The sequence below is a fragment of the Amblyomma americanum genome, chromosome 5, assembly GCF_052857255.1.
Source record: "Amblyomma americanum isolate KBUSLIRL-KWMA chromosome 5, ASM5285725v1, whole genome shotgun sequence".
NCBI classification, from domain to species: domain Eukaryota; kingdom Metazoa; phylum Arthropoda; class Arachnida; order Ixodida; family Ixodidae; genus Amblyomma; species Amblyomma americanum.
Window position 1 is genome coordinate 159,115,310 of NC_135501.1, and position 20,288 is coordinate 159,135,597.

At 44.5% G+C, this 20,288-nt stretch overlaps 1 pseudogene across 1 annotated transcript in view; it reads right to left on the bottom strand.

The window, feature by feature from the left end:
* Positions 1-6,724: 6,724 nt before the first annotated feature.
* LOC144134288 (PI-stichotoxin-Hcr2n pseudogene) overlaps positions 6,725-20,288 on the bottom strand; it is a 55,045-nt pseudogene continuing 41,481 nt past the window's right edge. Inside the window, exons 2-3 of the transcript XR_013315124.1 lie at positions 7,821-8,006; positions 6,725-6,882 (exon numbers count right to left, since the gene is read on the bottom strand). The product of XR_013315124.1 is annotated as a PI-stichotoxin-Hcr2n pseudogene (transcript). The remainder of the gene's footprint in view (positions 6,883-7,820; positions 8,007-20,288) is intronic.

The window sequence follows — 20,288 nt, forward strand, 5'->3', positions numbered from 1 at the left end:
ACGAGGTGTACAATAACCTGAGTAGCACTGCACTCCCCTCAACTACTAGCCACCACAAACAAAGAATGGCTGGATGGCGTCGTGCCCGAAAGCTGGAAATACGCTGTCGTGATTCCTATCCCGAAACCAGAAATGCTCCGACGGACCTTTCAAACTTACGACCTATCATCTTAACTCCTACGCTGTGCAAGGTGGTGGCGAAAATGCTAGCCACACGATTGTCATGGTGGATAGAGCAGCACGGTTTTTATCACCCCGTACAAATCGGCCTTCATGGATATATTGGTACAGAGGAGGAGTTGGCTGTTTTGGCATCTGCAGTTTTGTCATCTACTCGCAGCCGCAATGTGCGTACCGTTTTAGCGATTGACGTAAAAAAGGGAAATGATAACATCGGTCATGCAGCCATTCTTAACTCCATGACATGCTTCATATCTCTCTGAGAGTGCGTAGTTTTGTCGAATCATTTTTGGAAGGCAAAAAATCTGCAATACGCCTCAACGCCCAACGGTCCGATCATTTGCTCCTCTCTGCGGCGTGCCCCAGAGATCAGTATTGTCGCCGACGTTATATAATATTGCTTTCATCCCGCTGGCTTCGCGCTTAGATTTTATCCGCGACATAAAATTTCTTCAGTACGCTGATGACATCACGGTGTGGAGCACTCACCAAGATCCCCGTACTCAGGAGGCTGCCCTTCAATCTGCCTTGGATGCTACCTCTAACTACGCATCATCCATCGGACTTAGCTATCCGTGCATAAAACTACCTAGACGTCGGTCGCCAACCGCTGGGGACGCAGTAAACTTGCCGCAAGCCCAATCCGTTTTTGTCTATCAGGCGCCCCACTACAGGAAACTGCGAGCGTATAAATCCTTGGCTTAATGATTCACCAGTCAGGATCAGCGACTGCATGGCTTTCTCAGGAAAAAAGGCAAGCTATTATGACTTTGGGTTTGATTAGAAGAATTGCTCCTAAAATGGGCGGTACAGGTTCGTTCGTTGCACGGCAATAGGTGAAGGCAGTTCTGCAGCCTCGTATTGTTTATCAAGCCCAGTTTCAACATCTTACAAGAACCCAATGGGACCGCCTTGAAGCCGTGAACCGAGAGGCAATATGACCATTACGTGCCTTCCACGCATCACACCGGTCATAGCTTTGCAAGAGAATGCGCAGCTCAATGCCATTGATGAGCTGGTGCAACAGCGCCGTAATGCGCGCCCCTTTAAAGCCCGTCTATCGCACTGCACGCCTGCACTGAGGACTTATGCAACGTCACACTCCATTCATCAGCCGCCAACGCCAGTTCTTCCCCCATGGAAGTTTGTACAGCTTAGCGACAATAGGCCAACAGATAATCGCCGAAGAAGATCTGCTAATTCGGCATCGTTGCTTCGCCAGATAATTGAGGAACAAAATGCTTGCCTGCCTGAAGGATCCATTGTTGTCTACGTAGACGCAAGCATACAAGAAACAGCAAGCAACAGCAGCAATCTGATGACCGTGTAGGCCTTCCTTTAATCAAACCTCTAGGTTTCAGCTTACGGAACCCCCTTCATCCTTTTGTGCTGGGCTCGTTGCAGTTCAAGAAGCGCTCTGCTCCGGGGCCGCCATAACTATGCTCCCTGCGGCCCGCGTTGTCATCCGCATTGACGCCCTTCAAGATGTCCGGTTGCTACGACGTGTTAGCCGCTTTCCAACGATATGTCAGGACATCCACCGGCTCACGGCACGCATCGCACAGCCAGTACGTATTGTCTGGGTCTCACGGGATCTGCCGTGTTCTCAAAACCAGACAGATTTAGGCGACCCGCGTTGCGAATGCAGACTCATCGCTGCCTCGGTTAATTCATTTGGACAACTTTACCCTCCTTTCATCAAGAAAGGAACTCCTCTGGCGCCGCACACGTGTTCTCATCCCTCCGTGTGCGGTAATCACTCCCGGGGGTCTTACCCGTGCAGTGGATATTGCGCTTAGGAGGATCCGGGTCGGGGTTGCCCTCACACCTGCCGTCACTTGGAAGTGTCCTCAGTACCGAGGTTTGTTTCCTCGGCCAGGGTGCCCGATATGTGAACACTAGGACATTGAAACCTACATTTACCACTTACTGTGGGACTGCCCAGCTCTCAAGCCTACAAGGATCCGGCACATGAAGGGAGCGGGCCTTTCACCAAGCAACCCTGCTTCATAGATTGCCTGGACGCAGATATTTTACCATCGTTCTCTACTGAACTTCATGAAGCCAGTTAGCCTTTTTCGCTTCATTTAATCACTACTGCATCTTTGATCACACCTTCACCCATCAGTGAGGACCTGGGGCAAAAAATATAGCTTAAAAAATTGCTTTCACGAGTGTTATTCCATTATGGTCGATATGGCGGAGAGCACCATATATATTTAAGGTATTAGCAGTATATTGTGGTTCCTTTTTAATGTATTTTTAATGTACTGTACTATATATTTTAGTATATTTATAATGTATTATAGTAATATTAAGCGGGCAGAAAATGTATGTTTGATGGATTTGTAAGAATGTTAAAATATTACTGCTAACATACTTAGAAAGCCGCCGCGTTGGCTACGTGGATATGGCGCTCGGCTGCTGACGCGAAAGACGCGGTATAGATCCCGGCCGCAGCGGTCGAAGTTTGATGGAGGCGAAATTCTAGAGGGCCCGTGTACTCTGCTGTATAAGTGCACGTTAAAGAACCCCAGGTTGTCGAATTAGGCGGAGCACTTAGCTACGGCGTCCCCCATAGCCTGAATCGGTTTGGGACGTTAAACCCTACTAAACCATAAACCGTCAGCTGGGGCCAAACTATTGCTCGCGTTTGCTGCATGGAATTCGCTTTCGCGAGCGTTATTCCATTATTGTCGATTTGGCTGAGAGAATCGCATGCACCTGATTCAGCTGGGGCCACACCATAGCACACGTTTGGCTCTTGGAGTCGCTTTCATGAAAGTTACTCCTTTGTTTTCGATATGGCTGATAAAAGCACCTGCACCTGATTCATCTAGGCCAAGACCATAGTACGCGTTTGCTGTGCATACCACAGCACCCGAAGGGAATCTGAGTTCTCTGCTCTGAATCGTTTCGGTGCGCGGCGCCTCACGGATGTGGAGATTGTCTTAAAGTGTTCTCGGCGTTCATCGCCAGTGAAGGCCTTACTTGTCTTACATAGGCCTTACATGTCTTACATTGCTGAAGTATGGTGAAGATATCTGAATGAAAAAAAAAATTGGCAATAAAATTTGTGCATGCAGCCCATCCTTTTTTTTTCCACGGCGTGCTATTACCATTGAACTTTATTTTTATCTCAAGTTATATTCGTAATTTGCACTGTATTGATTTAACGTCCCAAAGCGAATCAGGGTATTAGTGACGCCGTAGTGAAGGGCTCCGGGAATTTCGACCGCCTGGGGTTCTTTAACGTGCACTGACATCGCACAGCTCACCGGCCTCTAGAAATTCGGCTCCATCGAAATTCAACCGCCGCTGCCAGGATCGAACCGGCGTCTTTCCTTCCAGCAGCCGAGCGCCATAACTAGCAGTGGGGAAGTAATGTATAGTACAAACTTTTAACGAAGCGTCAAGGCGACTTGGTACGCAAAGAGAGATTTGTAGGCGGCTAGTGTTAGTGCCCGCACGAGTTTTAACGGCGAAAACATGACAATAATGGGAATTGTGGCGTAACTGAATCTAGTGAACTTGGCCCACGACGTTTTTTCTTACTGCCTTCGGCACTGCTTGCCGCGGCTCTAGCTTCTCAACCGGCCAATACCACGACTGTTTTGTGGGTTCATCATCGTAGCATAAATAAATGCGTAAACGCTGTTTTACTAGAGGTGATACACCACACGACCACCCGAATCATTTCTCGCAAACCCCCTTCCAAAAACACATCAAACACATCAGAAGCGTTGCTTACAACAGCATCTATCTAACTTTATATCAGGGCACAGCTGCCGTTGTCAGTCGGAGCATACTTACCGTGACCATCCTGTGGAATCTTTTATGACCCCGCATCAGTTGCTGCCACGAAATGGTAGATATATGCGTTAGTAAAGAAACGGCAGATGGCCGGCACCGACTTGGCGCTTGCGAGCGTCGGAGCCCACTACAGGTCAGCAACTTGTCGCAGGGCTCAGCGCCTGCTGCCTTGTTAAGGAGCAAATGAGAGCTGAAAAATCTCCGATGTTGTTATCACCATTACGCATTGTCACTTCCCTCGTTCCGATAGGGCTCCAGTTAGTTATGTGTCTCGGCTCTTAGAACTAATTTAACTCACAATTTGATATTAATTACCGAAATTTGAAGAAAAGCCAAGCTTGAATGATAGGGTCTAAACAGTGCGGTTTAAGTTTTATTAAGAGGGAAAAAAAGGTTCTGTAGCTGTCTTACTTCTTGTACCTCAATCGCAACGTTTGTGAAAAGTGACGAATTCAGTGAAAGATTGACAACCGAAAGAAGTACCGTAGGGGAGGGATGCGGATCAATTTCAACCACCTGGGATTTCTAAACGTGCTACAGCTGCACCCATTTCTCATAAAGGAAAACATAGGACACCTGAATGCATCAGCATGACCAAAGTATGAGCAGACAGCGCACAGCTCATGGGCGTCTTTTTTATTTCGCCTCCATCGGACTCCGATCGCCGCGGTCAGGATTCGATTCCGAATAATCGTGTAGTGCAGTCAAACGAAGCAACAGCACACCCACTGCAGCGTTCCGTGCGGGAAACTTAAGTGGTTTTCCGCTTGTTGGGTTTAACGTGTCCACGCGGGACGCGGCCTACGGGGGCGCCTTACGCCGGATTATTTACTGCCATTGAATTACTGACACATGTACGTCCATTCAACTTGACGTGTTGCTAAATGTTTCAGAATAGCTCGATTAACGAGAAGTTGGATGAAACAGAGGTGAACGCAGCTTGTAACAGTAGGACGAACCCTCGAACGATGGTATTTAGTAAGAGAAACTGATAATACACAATCAAGCATTGCATGAGCTTCAGGTAATAAAATTGTTTCAGAAGGAAAATGAACAACGCCTTGGTAATTACACATTTGTATTGTAGTACTTTCGTTGGGAGTGTGCCCCGAAAGCCCCGTGTGATATAGCTTTCCTCTTGCGGGAGTCGAAATTAGATGTGCTGGTTATTCCCCCTAGGTGTAAGTTATGGCCCATTGGAGGCACATATTTCAGCACGAAGGTTTTTGTTAATAGTGTGCCGTGATTGCTGAGGAAAAACGCCCTCTTTTCTTTATTTGCAATAAGCCTCTTTCATCAGGCCCTCATAAGCCGTCATAAGGCTTACTTGGTGACTCATCATACCTTCAATTTAGCCAGTTAAACTTCTTGTGTGTAGCTTAAACCAGTTATTGTCGTTATGCAAGCAAATCCGTATATATCGGCAGATTTCAAGCGATCCTCCTTACGGAAACAAGAAACGGGAGCAGAGTAATCGATACAATTCCTGCGCTAGCGTAAGACACTAAGCCGTCCGTTTTAAAAACAGTTGGCGTTCATTTTGCTTGCATGTCTTCATATTTCCTCGCACGAGATTCTTGATATTTAGGCACATTTAATTGCATCCATATTTGTTTAGAATCCGCCTTGTACAAGAGGATTTCAAACATTTCGGTAGGGTTGAGAAGAGTGGTGCCGCGCCACAAGGCGTTACATGCACGGGTGGAATTCGCGTGGGAAACTTCGGTATTTTCAAGGGTGCATACAATGTGGTCCCGCATGCCGGCGCGCACGGAGATGTTGAACTCAATGATCGAGAAGGTGAACCCAATAGTTATCTCCTACCGTGCACTAGAGTGAAGACGCAACCAGTTTCTGCGGCGCTGTGTGCAAAGCATAACATAGAATACGCTGGTACCGCTCCAATAATTACCTAACGCTGGCAAGCGCTAAGAATTTGGAATAATCCCTTTTATGGAGAGCACAATAAGCATGAAACGGATTAACTTCAGAGTACGGTACCGAACTCAAAGTGTATGTAGCAAGAAAAAACCGGTAGTAGATTAAGTCAATCATTAGTTCGATACGCCGCCTGTTCTTTAACTATCAGCAATAGTAATTGGGCCGTGCGTATAGGGGATGTGGAAGCAAGTTAAGCGTTTCTTTGAGGAGAATTGAAATGCCTTAGTAATTTAATTGTAGTTTTGTAAATAGAACCCGATAAACCCCAGGTGGCTGTGGGTATCACCGCACTTACTACATTGCCGAATGACCAAATGACGTGCTAGAAACGCGATGAAAGTTAAGGCAACGTGCTTCTGAATGTGCGAAGATATCAGTGCCATACAAAAGAGTTTTTTTGCATGTCTCGCAATCTCCCCCTTAAAACTTATTAGAGCGAGAGCACTAATCCGGAGGTTCACAGCCTAGGAAATCCGTCTTCCATTTTTCTGCCCGAGGGCAACCTGGATCGCATAAATTCTGCCGGCGGCAGCACCTTCCATTAGAAGGCTGTGGCTCGTGAACAGCAACCTGGATCGCACAAATTTCACCGGTGGTAGCACCTACCATCTCAGGGCACTGGCGCACACCTTACCCGTGCACCACTTCGCCAAAAGTGCGATGGAGAGTTCCAGGGATGTGTGAATGTTAAGCAGAGAAATATAAATTATGCATATATAGATACGCTGTGCTTTGGCACTGTGTGAGAATGTTGTAATCATTCTCTTTCATTTTTTTCAGACAGCAAAAAAAGAGTTCCATTTTGTCTTTTTATTTGGCTTGATATAGCAAAAAACACACAGGGCGCAATGCTCATGGGCATGACCAGGAATTTTCTTGCTAAAGTGTTCTTGCTTGATCATGCGGAGTTGAGAATATTGCGACAAGCACCTTCGGGATCTTGGTGAGCTATAAGAAAACATGTAGAATTAAGAATTACACTGCACACCGGAGAATGACGTCAAAAAACGTGGCTATTGAGCAAAGGCAGTGACAGTGCATGCCCACATGCTTCTAAGGATATTCATTAAAAGCCTAACACAAACTCTATTTTTAGGATACAACTTCTCTGTGCACATATGCTGGCCATGAATACAAAGCATACCAACTTTTGCTTATACTATAGAGCAGCTGTTGCCGTAGAAGTTTCTAAAATTATGAGATGACATGGCTTGTTTTTTTTCCATTTCCTCCTAATAATTAGCGGCAAAGCCGGGTTTCATAGAAGCCGTGACTTCAGAAGGTGTATAGTTAATACAGCTCACCTTTATTTAATGCGTTAAATTTGCCTTTTCGTTTATTCTTGGTGTCGGTTGTATTATGTAATTTTTCACACCTTAAACATGCCTAAACATGAGATAATGTAAGAGTGCAATATAAAACTAAACATATCCCCTGACCACTTCACGTCAGACTTGCATTTTTTTGCTATTCATTTTTTACTATCCTCAAATTCGTTGCACATTGGTTTTCTATGGCAATCTTAACTCCTCGACGTGATCGATGGAAACACGATAAAAGACAGATTTTTTTAAACATCAGAATAGCGGACCATCACGTTTAATATAACCGTAACAGTATCTTACAATTTTTGAGTACGCAAAATTTTTGTGTGAAAATGTTGGGCATGAACTCTCCCTGCCGGGTTGCAATAGTCGAATAGAGTACTAAGGAATAAAGATTGCTATGTGGCGAGGTGCATGGGGACATCAGTTGGGCGTGAGGTGATTACTCAGCTCATAAACATCGTCGTTATTGAAGATTCTACGTCTTCTTGATGCTCGGTTACAAGTATCGCGTTTCTTATTAACAGTGCGCCACGCGTAACAAGACGGAAGTTCACTCACTCGAACAAGTTTTCATGCAGGATGTACAGTTGAGAAAGATATTCCTATTTCCGCCGCATCCGCCCCACAAGAAGGGACCGCAGTACCCGTATCTGTCATCAAAGTACCATCTTTCATGTGTAGGCCGCTCGTGTCCACATTGTCCAACCTTTGGTGCTGTCTTGCAATATTTTGGTGGTGTGTACCCTGCGGTAAAAATCAACACATTATTTTAGAAACATCTTGAACCGATGTGAACGTAACAATTCTATGCTTGCAGTTATATTTTCTACACTCTCAGAAGCTTTTGAATGCTTATTTGAGCTGATTTATATTGTTGCTATTTATATCTGGCGAATGCAAACATAGTCGAATTACCTCAAGTAGAATGCGCTGAATAGTAAACAATTCATCAGCGTTTAAAAAAGCCTGGAGCACAAGGAGAGTTCATCTGAGCGGTGTACTGTGGCTCTTCAAGGTTGTGCAGAAGCCCGAGACTTCGAAGTGGTGGTGATTACAGTTCTGCTCTCCTTAAAACCTATTCGAACGCTTATTGTTCATAATCAGGCGTGAAGCATGGTGCAGAAGAAAACCGTGTTTTTTTTAACTTTTTTTCAAATAGTATGCTTCCTTGCAGGCAATGTTCAATGCTATTGCCTACTTTATTCTTCTCGGCTGTTTTGAGTTTTGTACATTAACCGCGTAACACAATAACATTTATGGAGTCATTACTGGAGCGTTGCTCGCAGAAATTTGAAGTAGGTACTGGAGCTAATAACACCTACCTCCTAATCAATAGAGCCATCCTACCAGTATCATTTGACTACTTACTATATCCCAGTGTCGGTTAGGTGTTCAGACCTATTTACTAATGTGTCTGCAGGGGTGGTAACCCTAACCTTTTTAGAACGACGTCACTTTTGAGGTAGGGCGGAGCATGGTCGGCTCTTTTTTATCGCAATACGCACGTGTGCGGTTCACTCAGGTTTATTATTCCGGAGCCAACAGCCGAGCGGTACATGGCCACATGTTGCCAATTCCTATTAGACATGGCCGGTGGTAAATTTCTGCATAACGCTGGTTTTCCCGAACCTGCCTTCAGTCGAGAAATCAGGATTGATGCTATGAGGACGGAATATGTGTATTCGACGTCTTTCGCACAATCCCAGAAGTTTTCAGTGGGTGAGGAACCTAGCAAGCTGCTACCATGAACAGCATTCTGACTGCGCCTACTGCAGGATAAAGGCGTGTCAAGCGCGACCTCCCTATAACAGAAAAATTCTAAATCTCCTCCGCGTACATAACTTTCAGCTGCCATTGCTACGCATGCCTTCCCTTGGTATCATCCAGTCTGTTGCCCTTAAGGACCTTCGTTTAGCTTGCCTTCGTGCTACATGCCTTGCCCAAACCCATTTCCTCTTCCTGATTTCGACAAGGATGTCAATAGATCGGGTTCGTTCCCTGACTCTCTCTGCTCTCTGCCTTTCTCATTATGTTACACCTATCATTTCGTTTGCAATAGGTCGCTGTGTTGGCCTAAATTCGAGTTGAGCCCTCTTCGTTACCCGCCATGTTTCTGCCCCATAGGTGAGTACTGGTATGATGGAGCAGCGATATGTTTTCATCGTCAAGTGTACTGTACACTACCAATCACGATTCAAGAGTACCTGCAAAACGTGCTCCAACCCATCATTATTCTTCAACCTGATATGCTCTCGTGATCCGATTCTACAGTCACTGCCTGCCTCTCATCACCTTTATAATGAACACCACCCGCACAAAATACCAACTTTCCTCATCTCTACCGATTAATTTTATGCTAATATTGAGCTGGTCTAGTGTGATGCCATCCACAGCCTGTCGTATCAAATGCGAGTTCCTCATCCCTTCTACCCGCCTCGTGTAATGAAATCCATTGCGCTTTTTGTCTTGTTTCCGCTCTGCTTTCACGATAGAGAGCCAGAAATCACGTGTCGACGTGAAACAATACAGTCACGTAACCGGTGGAACTCTGATTGCCTTCTACACTCTAAATAAGAATTGTGCTATATAAGAGTATAAAATGGGGTAAGCTGTTCTCTAGCGCACTGCCTTTGAAAGGCAGGGTATGCTCGTAGGTCACGGGGTAGATTTCGGTCGTTAAACATAAGGAATGCTTACTGCTGGCAACGGACGGAAATATTCTATATTGAAAACATGCTTTTTGCTGTAATTTTCGAAAACAATAAACAAAGTTTCCAGCTAATGTGTTTGCTGAGCTAAAAATCTCCGGAGCGGCGTTTAAAATCCTTCAACCCATTGCTTACTGCATTTAGTTAGTTTGCTTTGCAGTGAAAATATGCCTCCGCTGCCAAAAGCAGGCATTCCGTACATTTTGTGAATGAAATCTACTCCCGGATATGGGGATGATACCTTGCCTTTAAAAGGGTGGGCGGAAGAGCGCCGCTCATTTCCTGTGTACTTCCAAGTAGGCCTGTTCGTGTTTTGAATGCGTACAAGCTGTGGTGACTCAGTGACTTTCATGTTAGACTGATGATCCCAAGGTATCAAGGTCGATCCTTGTCGAGGTGGCCGTATTTAGTAGGAGGCAAATGCAAATACGCTCTTTTGAAGCGATATGTCAGAACATGTTGAATGACTCTAGCTGGTCTGGAATAATTTGGAGTGCTCCAGTAAGGTGTCCGTCATATCTGCGTGGTTCCTTTCCAAACTTTTCAGACCCGACAATCTACAAAATTGGGCGTGTCCTTTTCTTGATTTCGGTTCCAGACCATTTCGTACTGAAATCTCCCGTTTCAAAGAAGGTTTAGGTATGGTTTATGGGGCCTAACGTCCCAAAGCGACTCGGGCTATCATGGGCGCCTTAGTGAAAGGCTCCGGAAATTTCGACCACTTCGTGTCCTTCAACGGGCAATGACGTCGCACAGAACACGGCCCGCTAGAATTTCGCTTCCATCGAAATTCATCCGCCGCGGCCGGGATCGAACCCGTGTCTTTCGGCTCAGCAGCCGAACGCGATAACCACTGGGGCACTGCGGTGATGAGTCCCTTATAAGGGTCTTGCACTTTTCCCTTATAGAGTTAAAGGGAGGTGAGTTTCTACAAATATCAAACGCAGCGCAAAAAGGCATATATCGCAAAGAAAATGTCGGACAGGCTTACCTTGCACTAATAATACTGTGACACAGAGCAGGGCGTACAGAAAGCAGCTTGGCGTCTTCATCGTTAAAAAAGCTAGGAAAAGACTTGTCGTACTATTATAGGGCTTCGCGGTTGGGTTTATATACGCAAGCTAAAGCAACATTTCGAGTGACGTTGCCGGTGAAAACATGCGCAAGCAGCCTTTGTGATGCCATGAACGGGAATTATAGCATGTTAAACGTCAACATCTTCTCGTCAGATTCACGTTGTTTAAGAACATCGCATATCTGCTAGCTTTGCTGCTGCACAATACAACGCCTAGCTTTAGCGCCTGCTGTCACAATGACATTCTTTCAAATCTATACGAACCCACAAAGGAAATTTTGCTTCAAAAGTTCCTGTTCTATTCAAGAGGGGCAGATTTTGTGCCTTTAAGCATGCGCTGTAGTTGTCAGACGACGTTCAATGCAGAATGCTGAACTCTTTTTTTCTTGGTGCAGGCATTGTGACGCCTTTAGTATAACTTATGGGTTAGAAACCAAGGGATATGATTATTTTCATAATCTTTAATGTTCTCAGCACGTTTGTAAGGTTCCCAGCTGGAAGGAAAAATAAAAGACCGCGTACATGATGTATGAGGCAAAGCCATTTTTTTGCAGTAGGTTTGTAAAAAAATCGTACATAGCTCTGCATGTATTTCGCTCCTCGTTCTATGACGTTAGCGCAGAGAACAGAGATTACGTATTTTTATCTTTACTGCGTTGGCGCTCTGCATTTGCTTGCAACAAAGAAGGGGAACACGAGACGAGACTGCGTATTATATCTAAGCATATGGGTACGTAGTGGTGGCTAACAATATGAAACACCTCAGATATGTTGCGTATTGTGTTAACCTTTCTGCAGGCGCATGCTAAAGGTCAAAGGTAAGCTCTATACCCGTGATAATCATTGGGCGATGTTATTGGCCCTTTTTTCTGAGGAATAGGGCGAAAGATATCTCAATGCTACTGTCCTGAAGAGCTTTTTGTTATGTCCTTAGAGAATAAGTATCATTGTTTAACATACAACTGTTATTTTTGCCCGTTTCTTTAATAGACCGTCGGAATTTTCAAGCCGAAGGGAGCAACCAATGTCCTGTAAAACAAAGTTGGCTGCATTAATTTCTATAATGCTGCTTCAGAAGGCGCTACAATGCACTTCTTAGGTTCAGGGCAAAGGGGGGGGGGGGAGGAATGAGAGGGCACAATCAAATTTAATAGCCGTCATATTGGATTCTAGGAACCGAAACTATGCCGCCATTTCGTCATCTGACGTTATACTCACACAATTCGACCTCTATCCACCATATTGGACAGTGACGTCATCATTACCGCGCGGCAGGCGGTTGTTTATACATTGCTGTTGTAGATCGTGCTATAAATCTCAGTGCGAGATGCGCTGTTCTGAGGAAAAAAAAAACAAGATCAGTATTTCGAGTTACATCCCATTGAACCCACGAGGAAGATTAAACAACGCGCCTCGGCTAAGTTGCACAGAGTCAAGAGCTAAATTTGGCTAACGACAAAGGACTAGGAACTTTGCCCTTGTTGCCAGATGTGCTATAATAATCCTAGTAATCCCGCAGATAATCTCTGCGCCTGTTTTAGTATTCTTTAAACTGAGCAGTACTACAGAATGCTGATATGTGTTAAATAAAGCGCAGTCGGTCACCGCCAACTGTTCTAGTATTGTTATTTTTCAGATAAAAAATAGTTTGGGATGGACGTTAGACACTCTCTGATTCCACAAAAAGGGCAAATTTCATGTCACGAAAGAAACCAAAACGTCGTTTTGGCTTATTCTGACAACCCTGATCTTCTAACGGTTAGTGAAGAAACAGCCAAAGCCCTATTTCTGTTCCTGGACATTTTGAAAATTTGATTCTTATAGGCAACAGGTAGTGCGTGAAATATTTGGAAATATGACATTTCTTGCCGTAGGAAGCAATCGTAATAATTTTAGTAGTTCTATGGTGATAATTTACTAGAAAAAAATGATATAAAAGCTCAGCAAACATAATTCTCTAAAGCCACACCTGCTTTTCAACCGACATCTGTTATTCCTGGACCCTAACATGCAGCTCCGGCTTGCTACCTGCCTTGCACGATCTCATTCAGCTTGGATTGGTCTATTGTTGCTTACAGCGGTAGCGTTATTCCTTTGTTGTCGATATGGCGGATAAAATCTCATACATGTGATACAGCTGAGCCCAGACCATAGCGCGTTTGCTGCTAGTAGTCGTGTTCACGAAAATTATGCCTTTGTTTTCTATAAGCCGGAAAAAAAACCGCAAGCACCTGATTCAGCTGGACCCAGACCATAGCACAGGTTAGCTGCTAAGATTCGATTTCACGAACATTGTTCTTTTGATCTCGTTATGGCTGATAAAAGCGCATGCACGTTTTTTGAGTGGACCCAGACTATAGCACACGTTTGCTGCTTGTAGTCGTTTTCACGAACGTGATTGATTTTTTCTCTATATTGCTGATAAAACCACGTGCACCAGATGCAGCAGCGCCCAGACCAGGGTCTGTATTCCGGGTTTGTGTAATAATAAAAACTGTCATAATCTGCCGCAGTGGCCACAAGTGATTGGTCGAAACGCCAGAAGCGGATGTGGTGGCCCGGATGAAACGAAAAGGGTCGAATAAACCGGATGGTGCCGTCAAAGACATCGCGTACGCTGCTGACGAACGGCCAACATGGCGTCGCGCTCGCAAGCGTGGCCTCTCGTTTCGAAGTTAACTCGTCTGTGTTACTGCGTTTTTCGGCACCTGAACTGACTATATAAACAGGGTACGAGGGTTTCGCTTCGTCTTATTATACCTGTAACAAATTATGTGGACGACAAATATGAACTGTTTTTTTAGTTCGTTGCATGATTCTGAATCTCCTAGGGTAACGAGCACCGGTATATGATAGAAATTGTTCCCTTCGTTCAAACCGGATGGTGCCACTATAACCGGAGGCACCTCGTCTGCGTACGTTGATTGATGTAACATCGACCATAATGTCGCGCGAAATGCTTGCGTTTACTTAAGTTTACTGCACGCAAACGTGCATTACCCATGCTAGAATCCTCTATTAGCTGTTTAAGCCTCCTAGATAATGATAGTGTGCATTGTCTGGCAGCGTGAAACCCCTCATGCGCACGGAAGGTCAGATGCCAGCGACGCGCTACTACAAAGGCGCGTTTGACATGCCATATGCGGTTTTTCGGCGTTCCTAATGGTTTGGAAAAGCGCGTTGGTGGGGTTCTGCATTGAGTTCGCGAGTTAGCTTGCAAATTTGTTTTCAGACGTCTGTATGGGCAAGCTGAACTTCGTACCATGGCGAAGCTACGGAAACTTTGTCTGCGAAGTCTCCCAACGCATATATGGAGATAAAAACAGCAACGAGATTTTTTAGCTTAGCTCATCCCTTTTATTTAGTTGCTGCAGAAAAATTAAAAACCAAAACACGGCATCTCGCGGTAATTGCATTGCCTGCATATAAGGAATGAAAAACGTAAATTACCTTTTGCACAACCGTCCGATCACAGCACCAACTTACGTTCAGCGATGTTGCAGACGGCAAGTCGTCAGGCGTCTTGGTTATAGACGGCACTGATGGCGTACTCTGCACCGAGTGAGTGCATGCCACAAATTTTCTACTCTCTACCCTTTTACCGTCAAGATAAATATAAAACGACGTGTTGTGGAAAAGAGCTAGCTGCCTTTTATTCACCATCTTCGATCGACGCCTGTAGCTACATGTATAGTGTACTGGATAAAGATGTACCGGCCACCTTCTGTTACAGGAAAGCCATGCGTAGTTGCGTAGTTGCGTACAATATATAGCCTTTACGGTGCGGTTGGTGACTATGGGATAGGCTATAGAAATAGCAGGGGAGAGTTATTAGTCGAATTCGCGGATAGAAATAATTTACGGATCATGAATACCTTCTTCCGCAAACGAGAAAACAGGAAGTGGACCTGGAAGAGCCCCAATGGTGAGATTAAAAATGAAATAGACTTCATACTATGCGCTAAACCTGGCATCATTCAGAATGTGGCCATCCTCGGAAAGGTGCGTTGTAGCGACCACCGAGTGGTAAGGTCTAGAATTAGCTTAGACTTGAAGAGGGAAGGGAAGAAGCTAGTGAAGAAGAAGACCATTAACGAGTTAGCCGTAAGAGGGAAAGCACAGGAGTTTAGGATAGCGCTGCAAAACAGATATTCGGCTTTAACTCAGGAAGATGATCTTGATGTTCATTCAATGCACGGTAATCTGACATCAATAATTACGGAGTGCGCATTATAAGTAGGCAGTAGGACAGTTCGAAAAGATACAGGGAAGCTATCTCAGGTGACGAAAGATCTGATTAAGAAGCGCCAAAACATGAGGGCATCTAACCCTACCGATAGAATAGAACTAACGGAGCTATCAAAGTTAATAAATAAGCGCAAGGTAGCCGACATAAGGAAGTTTAATATGGAGAGAATCGAGCATGCTATAAAGAACGGAGGTAGCCTAAAAACAGTGAAGAGGAAACTAGGCATAGGCAAAAGCCAGATGTATGCATTAAGAGACAAGCAGGGCAATGTCATTAGCAATATGGATAAGATAGTTAACGTAGTTGAAGAGTTCTACACAGACCTGTACAGTAGCCAATGTAATCAGAGCGTTAATGAGAAAGACAGCAGTGCACAGCAATGCGTCATCCCGCCAGTAACGAAAGATGAAGAAAAGAAAGCCTTAGAAGCAATGAAAAGGGGAAAAGCAGCTGGGGAGGATCAGGTAACAGCAGATCTGTTGAAGGATGGAGGGGACATCGTGCTAGAAAAACTACCCACCCTGTATACGCAATGCCTTATGACCTCGACTGTACCAGAAGCTTGGAAGAATGCAAACATTATCTTAATTCATAAGAAGAGAGACACCAAGGACTTGAAAAATTACAGGCCGATCAGCTTACTATCCGTTGCCTACAAAGTATTTACTAAGGTAATCGCTAATAGAGTCAGGGCAACGTTAGACTTTAATCAACCAAATGATCAGGCAGGCTTTCGTAAAGGATATTCCACAATAGATCATATTCACACTATCAATCAGGCGATAAAGAAATGCGCAGAATATAACCAACCTCTATATATAGCTTTCATTGATTACGAGAAAGCATTCGACTCAGTGGAAACCTCAGCAGTCATACAGGCATTGCGTAATCAGGGGGTAGAAGAGCCTTATGTCAAAATACTGGAAGATATATATATAGCAACTGCACAGCTACTATAGTCCTCCATTAAGACAGTAATAAAATTCCAATAGGAAGGGCGTCAGGCAAGGAGACACGATCTCGCCAATGCTGTTCACCGCATGTTTACAGAAGGCATTTCGAGGCCTGAATTGGGAACAGTTGGGAATAAGAATAAATGAAGAATACCTAAATAATCTGCGATTTGCTGATGACATTGCCTTGCTGAGTCACTCAGGAAGTGAACTGCAAATCATGATCAATAAGTTAGACAGGCACAGCAGATCGATGGGTCTAAAAATTAACATTCAGAAAAGCAAGGTAATGTTCAACAGCCTAGCAAGGAAACAACAGTTCACAATTGGCAGCGAGAGCCTAGAAATTGTGACGGAATACGTCTACTTAGGGCAGGCAGTGACAGCTGATCTGGATCATGAGAGGGAGATAACTAGAAGGATAAGAATGGGGTGGAGCGCATATGACAAATTCTCGCAGATCATGAGTGGCAGTTTACCAATTTCCCTCAAGAGGAAAGTGTACAACAGCATAATCTTACCGGTACTCACCTAACGGGGCAGAAACTTTAGGGCTAACGAAAAGAGTTCAGCTTAAGTTAAGGACAACGCAGCGAGCCATGGAAAGAAAAATGATAGGTGTAACGTTAAGAGATCGGAAGCGGGCAGAGTGGGTGAGGGAACAAACGCGGGTTAATGACATCCTAGTCGAAATCAAGAGAAAGAAATGGGCTTGGGCAGGGCATGTAATGCGAAGGCAAGATAACCGCTGGTCCTTAAGGGTAACGTAGTGGATTCCAAGAGAAAGTAAGCGTAGCAGGGGGCGGCAGAAGGTTAGGTGGGCGGATGAGATTAAGAAGTTTGCAGGCAAAGAGTGGATGCAGCTGGCAAAGGATAGGGCTAATTGGAGAGACATGGGAGAGGCCTTTGCCCTGCAGTGGGTGTAGTAAGGCTGATGATGATGATGATGACGGTGCAGAAAAGAGTATCTGAATTAGTGTTTCTATTTGTGGAATTGCACTGCGTAAATACAGCCGCTATGATATTACCCTTTACTGTGGAATCCGATGTGCAACTTAACTTGTGGCTGGCTGTATTTTTGCCGCATTGGTCGCGTTCCATTTCTCGTCAGGGAACAATATTGCCGCGAGACGTTTCGCTGCGGCAACCGCAATGCAGTGACATCCTGCCGCCGCTCGCAGTCGGAACCGAGCCGACATCCGTTTCCGGTGTCTCGATCAATGATGTGTGGTCGCTGCGGCAGATTATAACGCTTTTTATTATGACACTAACTCGAAATACGGCCGCAGAACTCACGTTGGCTCATTGGGGTCGCTTTCACGAGCATTATTAATTTGTTTTCGATATGGCTAATGAAAGCGTATGCACCTGGTTAAACTGAGCTCAGATCATAGCACACGCTTAATGCATGGAGTCGCTTTCACGTGCGTTAGTCCTTTTTTTCAATATGGCTGATAAAACCGCGAGCATCTGATTCAGCTGCGCGATACCACGAGCTTTCACTAGCGTTACTTCTGTATTTTCGCGAACTATTGCATTTCTTCTTGGGGGAAACATTTACAGAACACACATATCACCGCTGCAACAAAAACGAAATCAAGCCATACACATTATCTCCTTCAATAAATTTTTATGCAGCACTGCGCGGTTACTGCAGGCTATAAAATCCTGGTGGCCTCATTCATGGTTCATTATTTTCTTGGTATTCTCATCATTTAGTTCACGAGAGGATCAGTTCCCATTGCGTTAATACTATCCAGTTTCCTCGTGGAAGATTCACTCGCTTTTCATGACAAAACGATTTCGGACGACCGAAGTCTAGAACTACGTGAAATTCACAGTGAACTTCTTGACCTGTTTTGACAGGCATATTTTTAGCGCAAAGGACGGGACGAGAATCAGACAAGACGAGCACGGGCGCTACTGACAACTGCTTTATTGAAGAAAGATCGAGGCATATAAATACATATCTGGCCAGCGCCAGCGCTACCTAACAAGGAACTTGGAATCACAGCAGATGACGCGATAGGAAATTGATCTCAGCATTATACAAAACGACAGACGTGTCACTAACGCAGTTCTGACCCCCTTTCCTGATAAAGAAAGCTTCCAAAGTTTCACGGGCAGGTTTTTGACAACTTCTGCCAAGGATTGAAGCACTCCGGAACCGTGGCTCACACTTGGTGCAAGCAATGCAGTGGGCAACTAAATTCGTGCGTTCTTTATTGTAGATATCTTTAGCATGCTCCCGGAGTCGATCGTTTACGCAGCGCCCTGTCTGGCCGATGTACACCTTGCCACATGACAGGGGAATCCTGTACACGACGTTCATAGCGCACTGCACAAACCGTTTTTCGTGGTTCTTATGACAGCCCCTTATTTTGTCTTCGCAAGTTATGCGGCGGCTCAGCTGAGCAAGTTTCTTAGGGGCTGAAAAAACCATAGGCACGTCAAACCTATTAGCCACCTTTTTCAGGTTGTGGGATACCTTGTGCAGGTACGGTACCACTTCCGGCTTTTGCTGACCATCCATAGTCTTTGCTGCAGAAGTGCGCTGATTTTTGTGGATTTCATTACCATTTAATATTATTTATTTACCATTTATTATATATATATATATATATATATATATATATATATATATATATATATATATATATATATATATATATATAATTTATTTATAAAACATTCGTACTTTTCAGCGTAGTTTCGTACTCTTCTTCTACCGCAATAATCTTTTTTCTCTATAGAGTAAACAGAGCATTCACTTGAATTGTTCTCTATTTATTGCATTTATATACATGTACCCTACACATATGTGGTTTAGAGTTGCATCTTATTGCATTTTCGCGTGGTTTACTAATTACTTTTGCTAATCTGTTTCAATTTTATCTGCTGTCGGTACATATTGATTTTTCAAAGTTTGTAACAAGAGGTGCCCTGAGGAACCGTTGGCTTTAGGATCTCCTCCTGTATTTAACAAATATGTGTACGCACTGCTTGTTCACTTAAATAAACCGATTCTGATTTTAATATGGCTGCTAAAACCGCATTTAACTGATTAAGCTGGACCCAGACCGTAGCACACGTTTGCTGTTTGGAGTCGGTTTTACGGGCGTTACTCCTTTGTTTTCGATATGTCTGATAAAAACACATGCAACTGATGCAACTTTGCCGAGACCATAGCACACGTTTGCTGCCTGGAGTTGCTTTGACGGGACGTTACTTTTGTTGTTGATATGCGTTATAGATCCGCAAGCAGCTAATTCTACTGGGGCCAGACCATAGCACACATTGGCTGATCGAGTCGCTTTGTTGTCGATATGGCTGATAAAACAGCATGCAAGAGCTGGTCCGAGACCATAGCACACCTTTGCTGCTTGGAGTCGCTTTCCCAAGCACTACTTCTTTTTTTTATATGACAGATAAAACAACATGCAAGAAATCAAGCTGGGCTCAGATCATAGCACACGTTTGAAACTTGGAGTCGCTTTCATGAACGTTATTCCTTTTTGGTCGGTATGGCCGATAAAACCACATGGACATGATTCAGCTGGGCTCAGATCGTAGCGCATGCTTTCTGTTGGAAGTCGTTTTGACGAACGTTGCTCCTTCGTTGTTGATATGAATGATAAAACAGCATGCACCTAATTAAGCTGGGCTGAGATCATAGCACACGTTTGCTGGTTGGTGTCGCTTTCATGAACATTACTGCTTCGTTGTTTAAATGGCTAATAAAACCGCATGCAGTTAATTCGGCTGGGCTCAGTTCACAGCACATGTTTGCTGCTTAAAGTCCCTCTCACGAACGTTACTGTTTCGTTGTCGATATGACTTATAAAACAGCATGAACCTAGATAAGCTGGGCCGAGACCATAGCACACGTTTGCTGCTTGCTGTTGCTTTCACGAACGTTACTGCTTCGTTGTTTATATGGCTGATAAAAGCTCATGCAATTAATTAGTCTGGGTTCAGATCACAGCACACATTTACTTCTAGAAGTCACTCTCACGAACGTTAATTCTTTGTAGTCGCTAT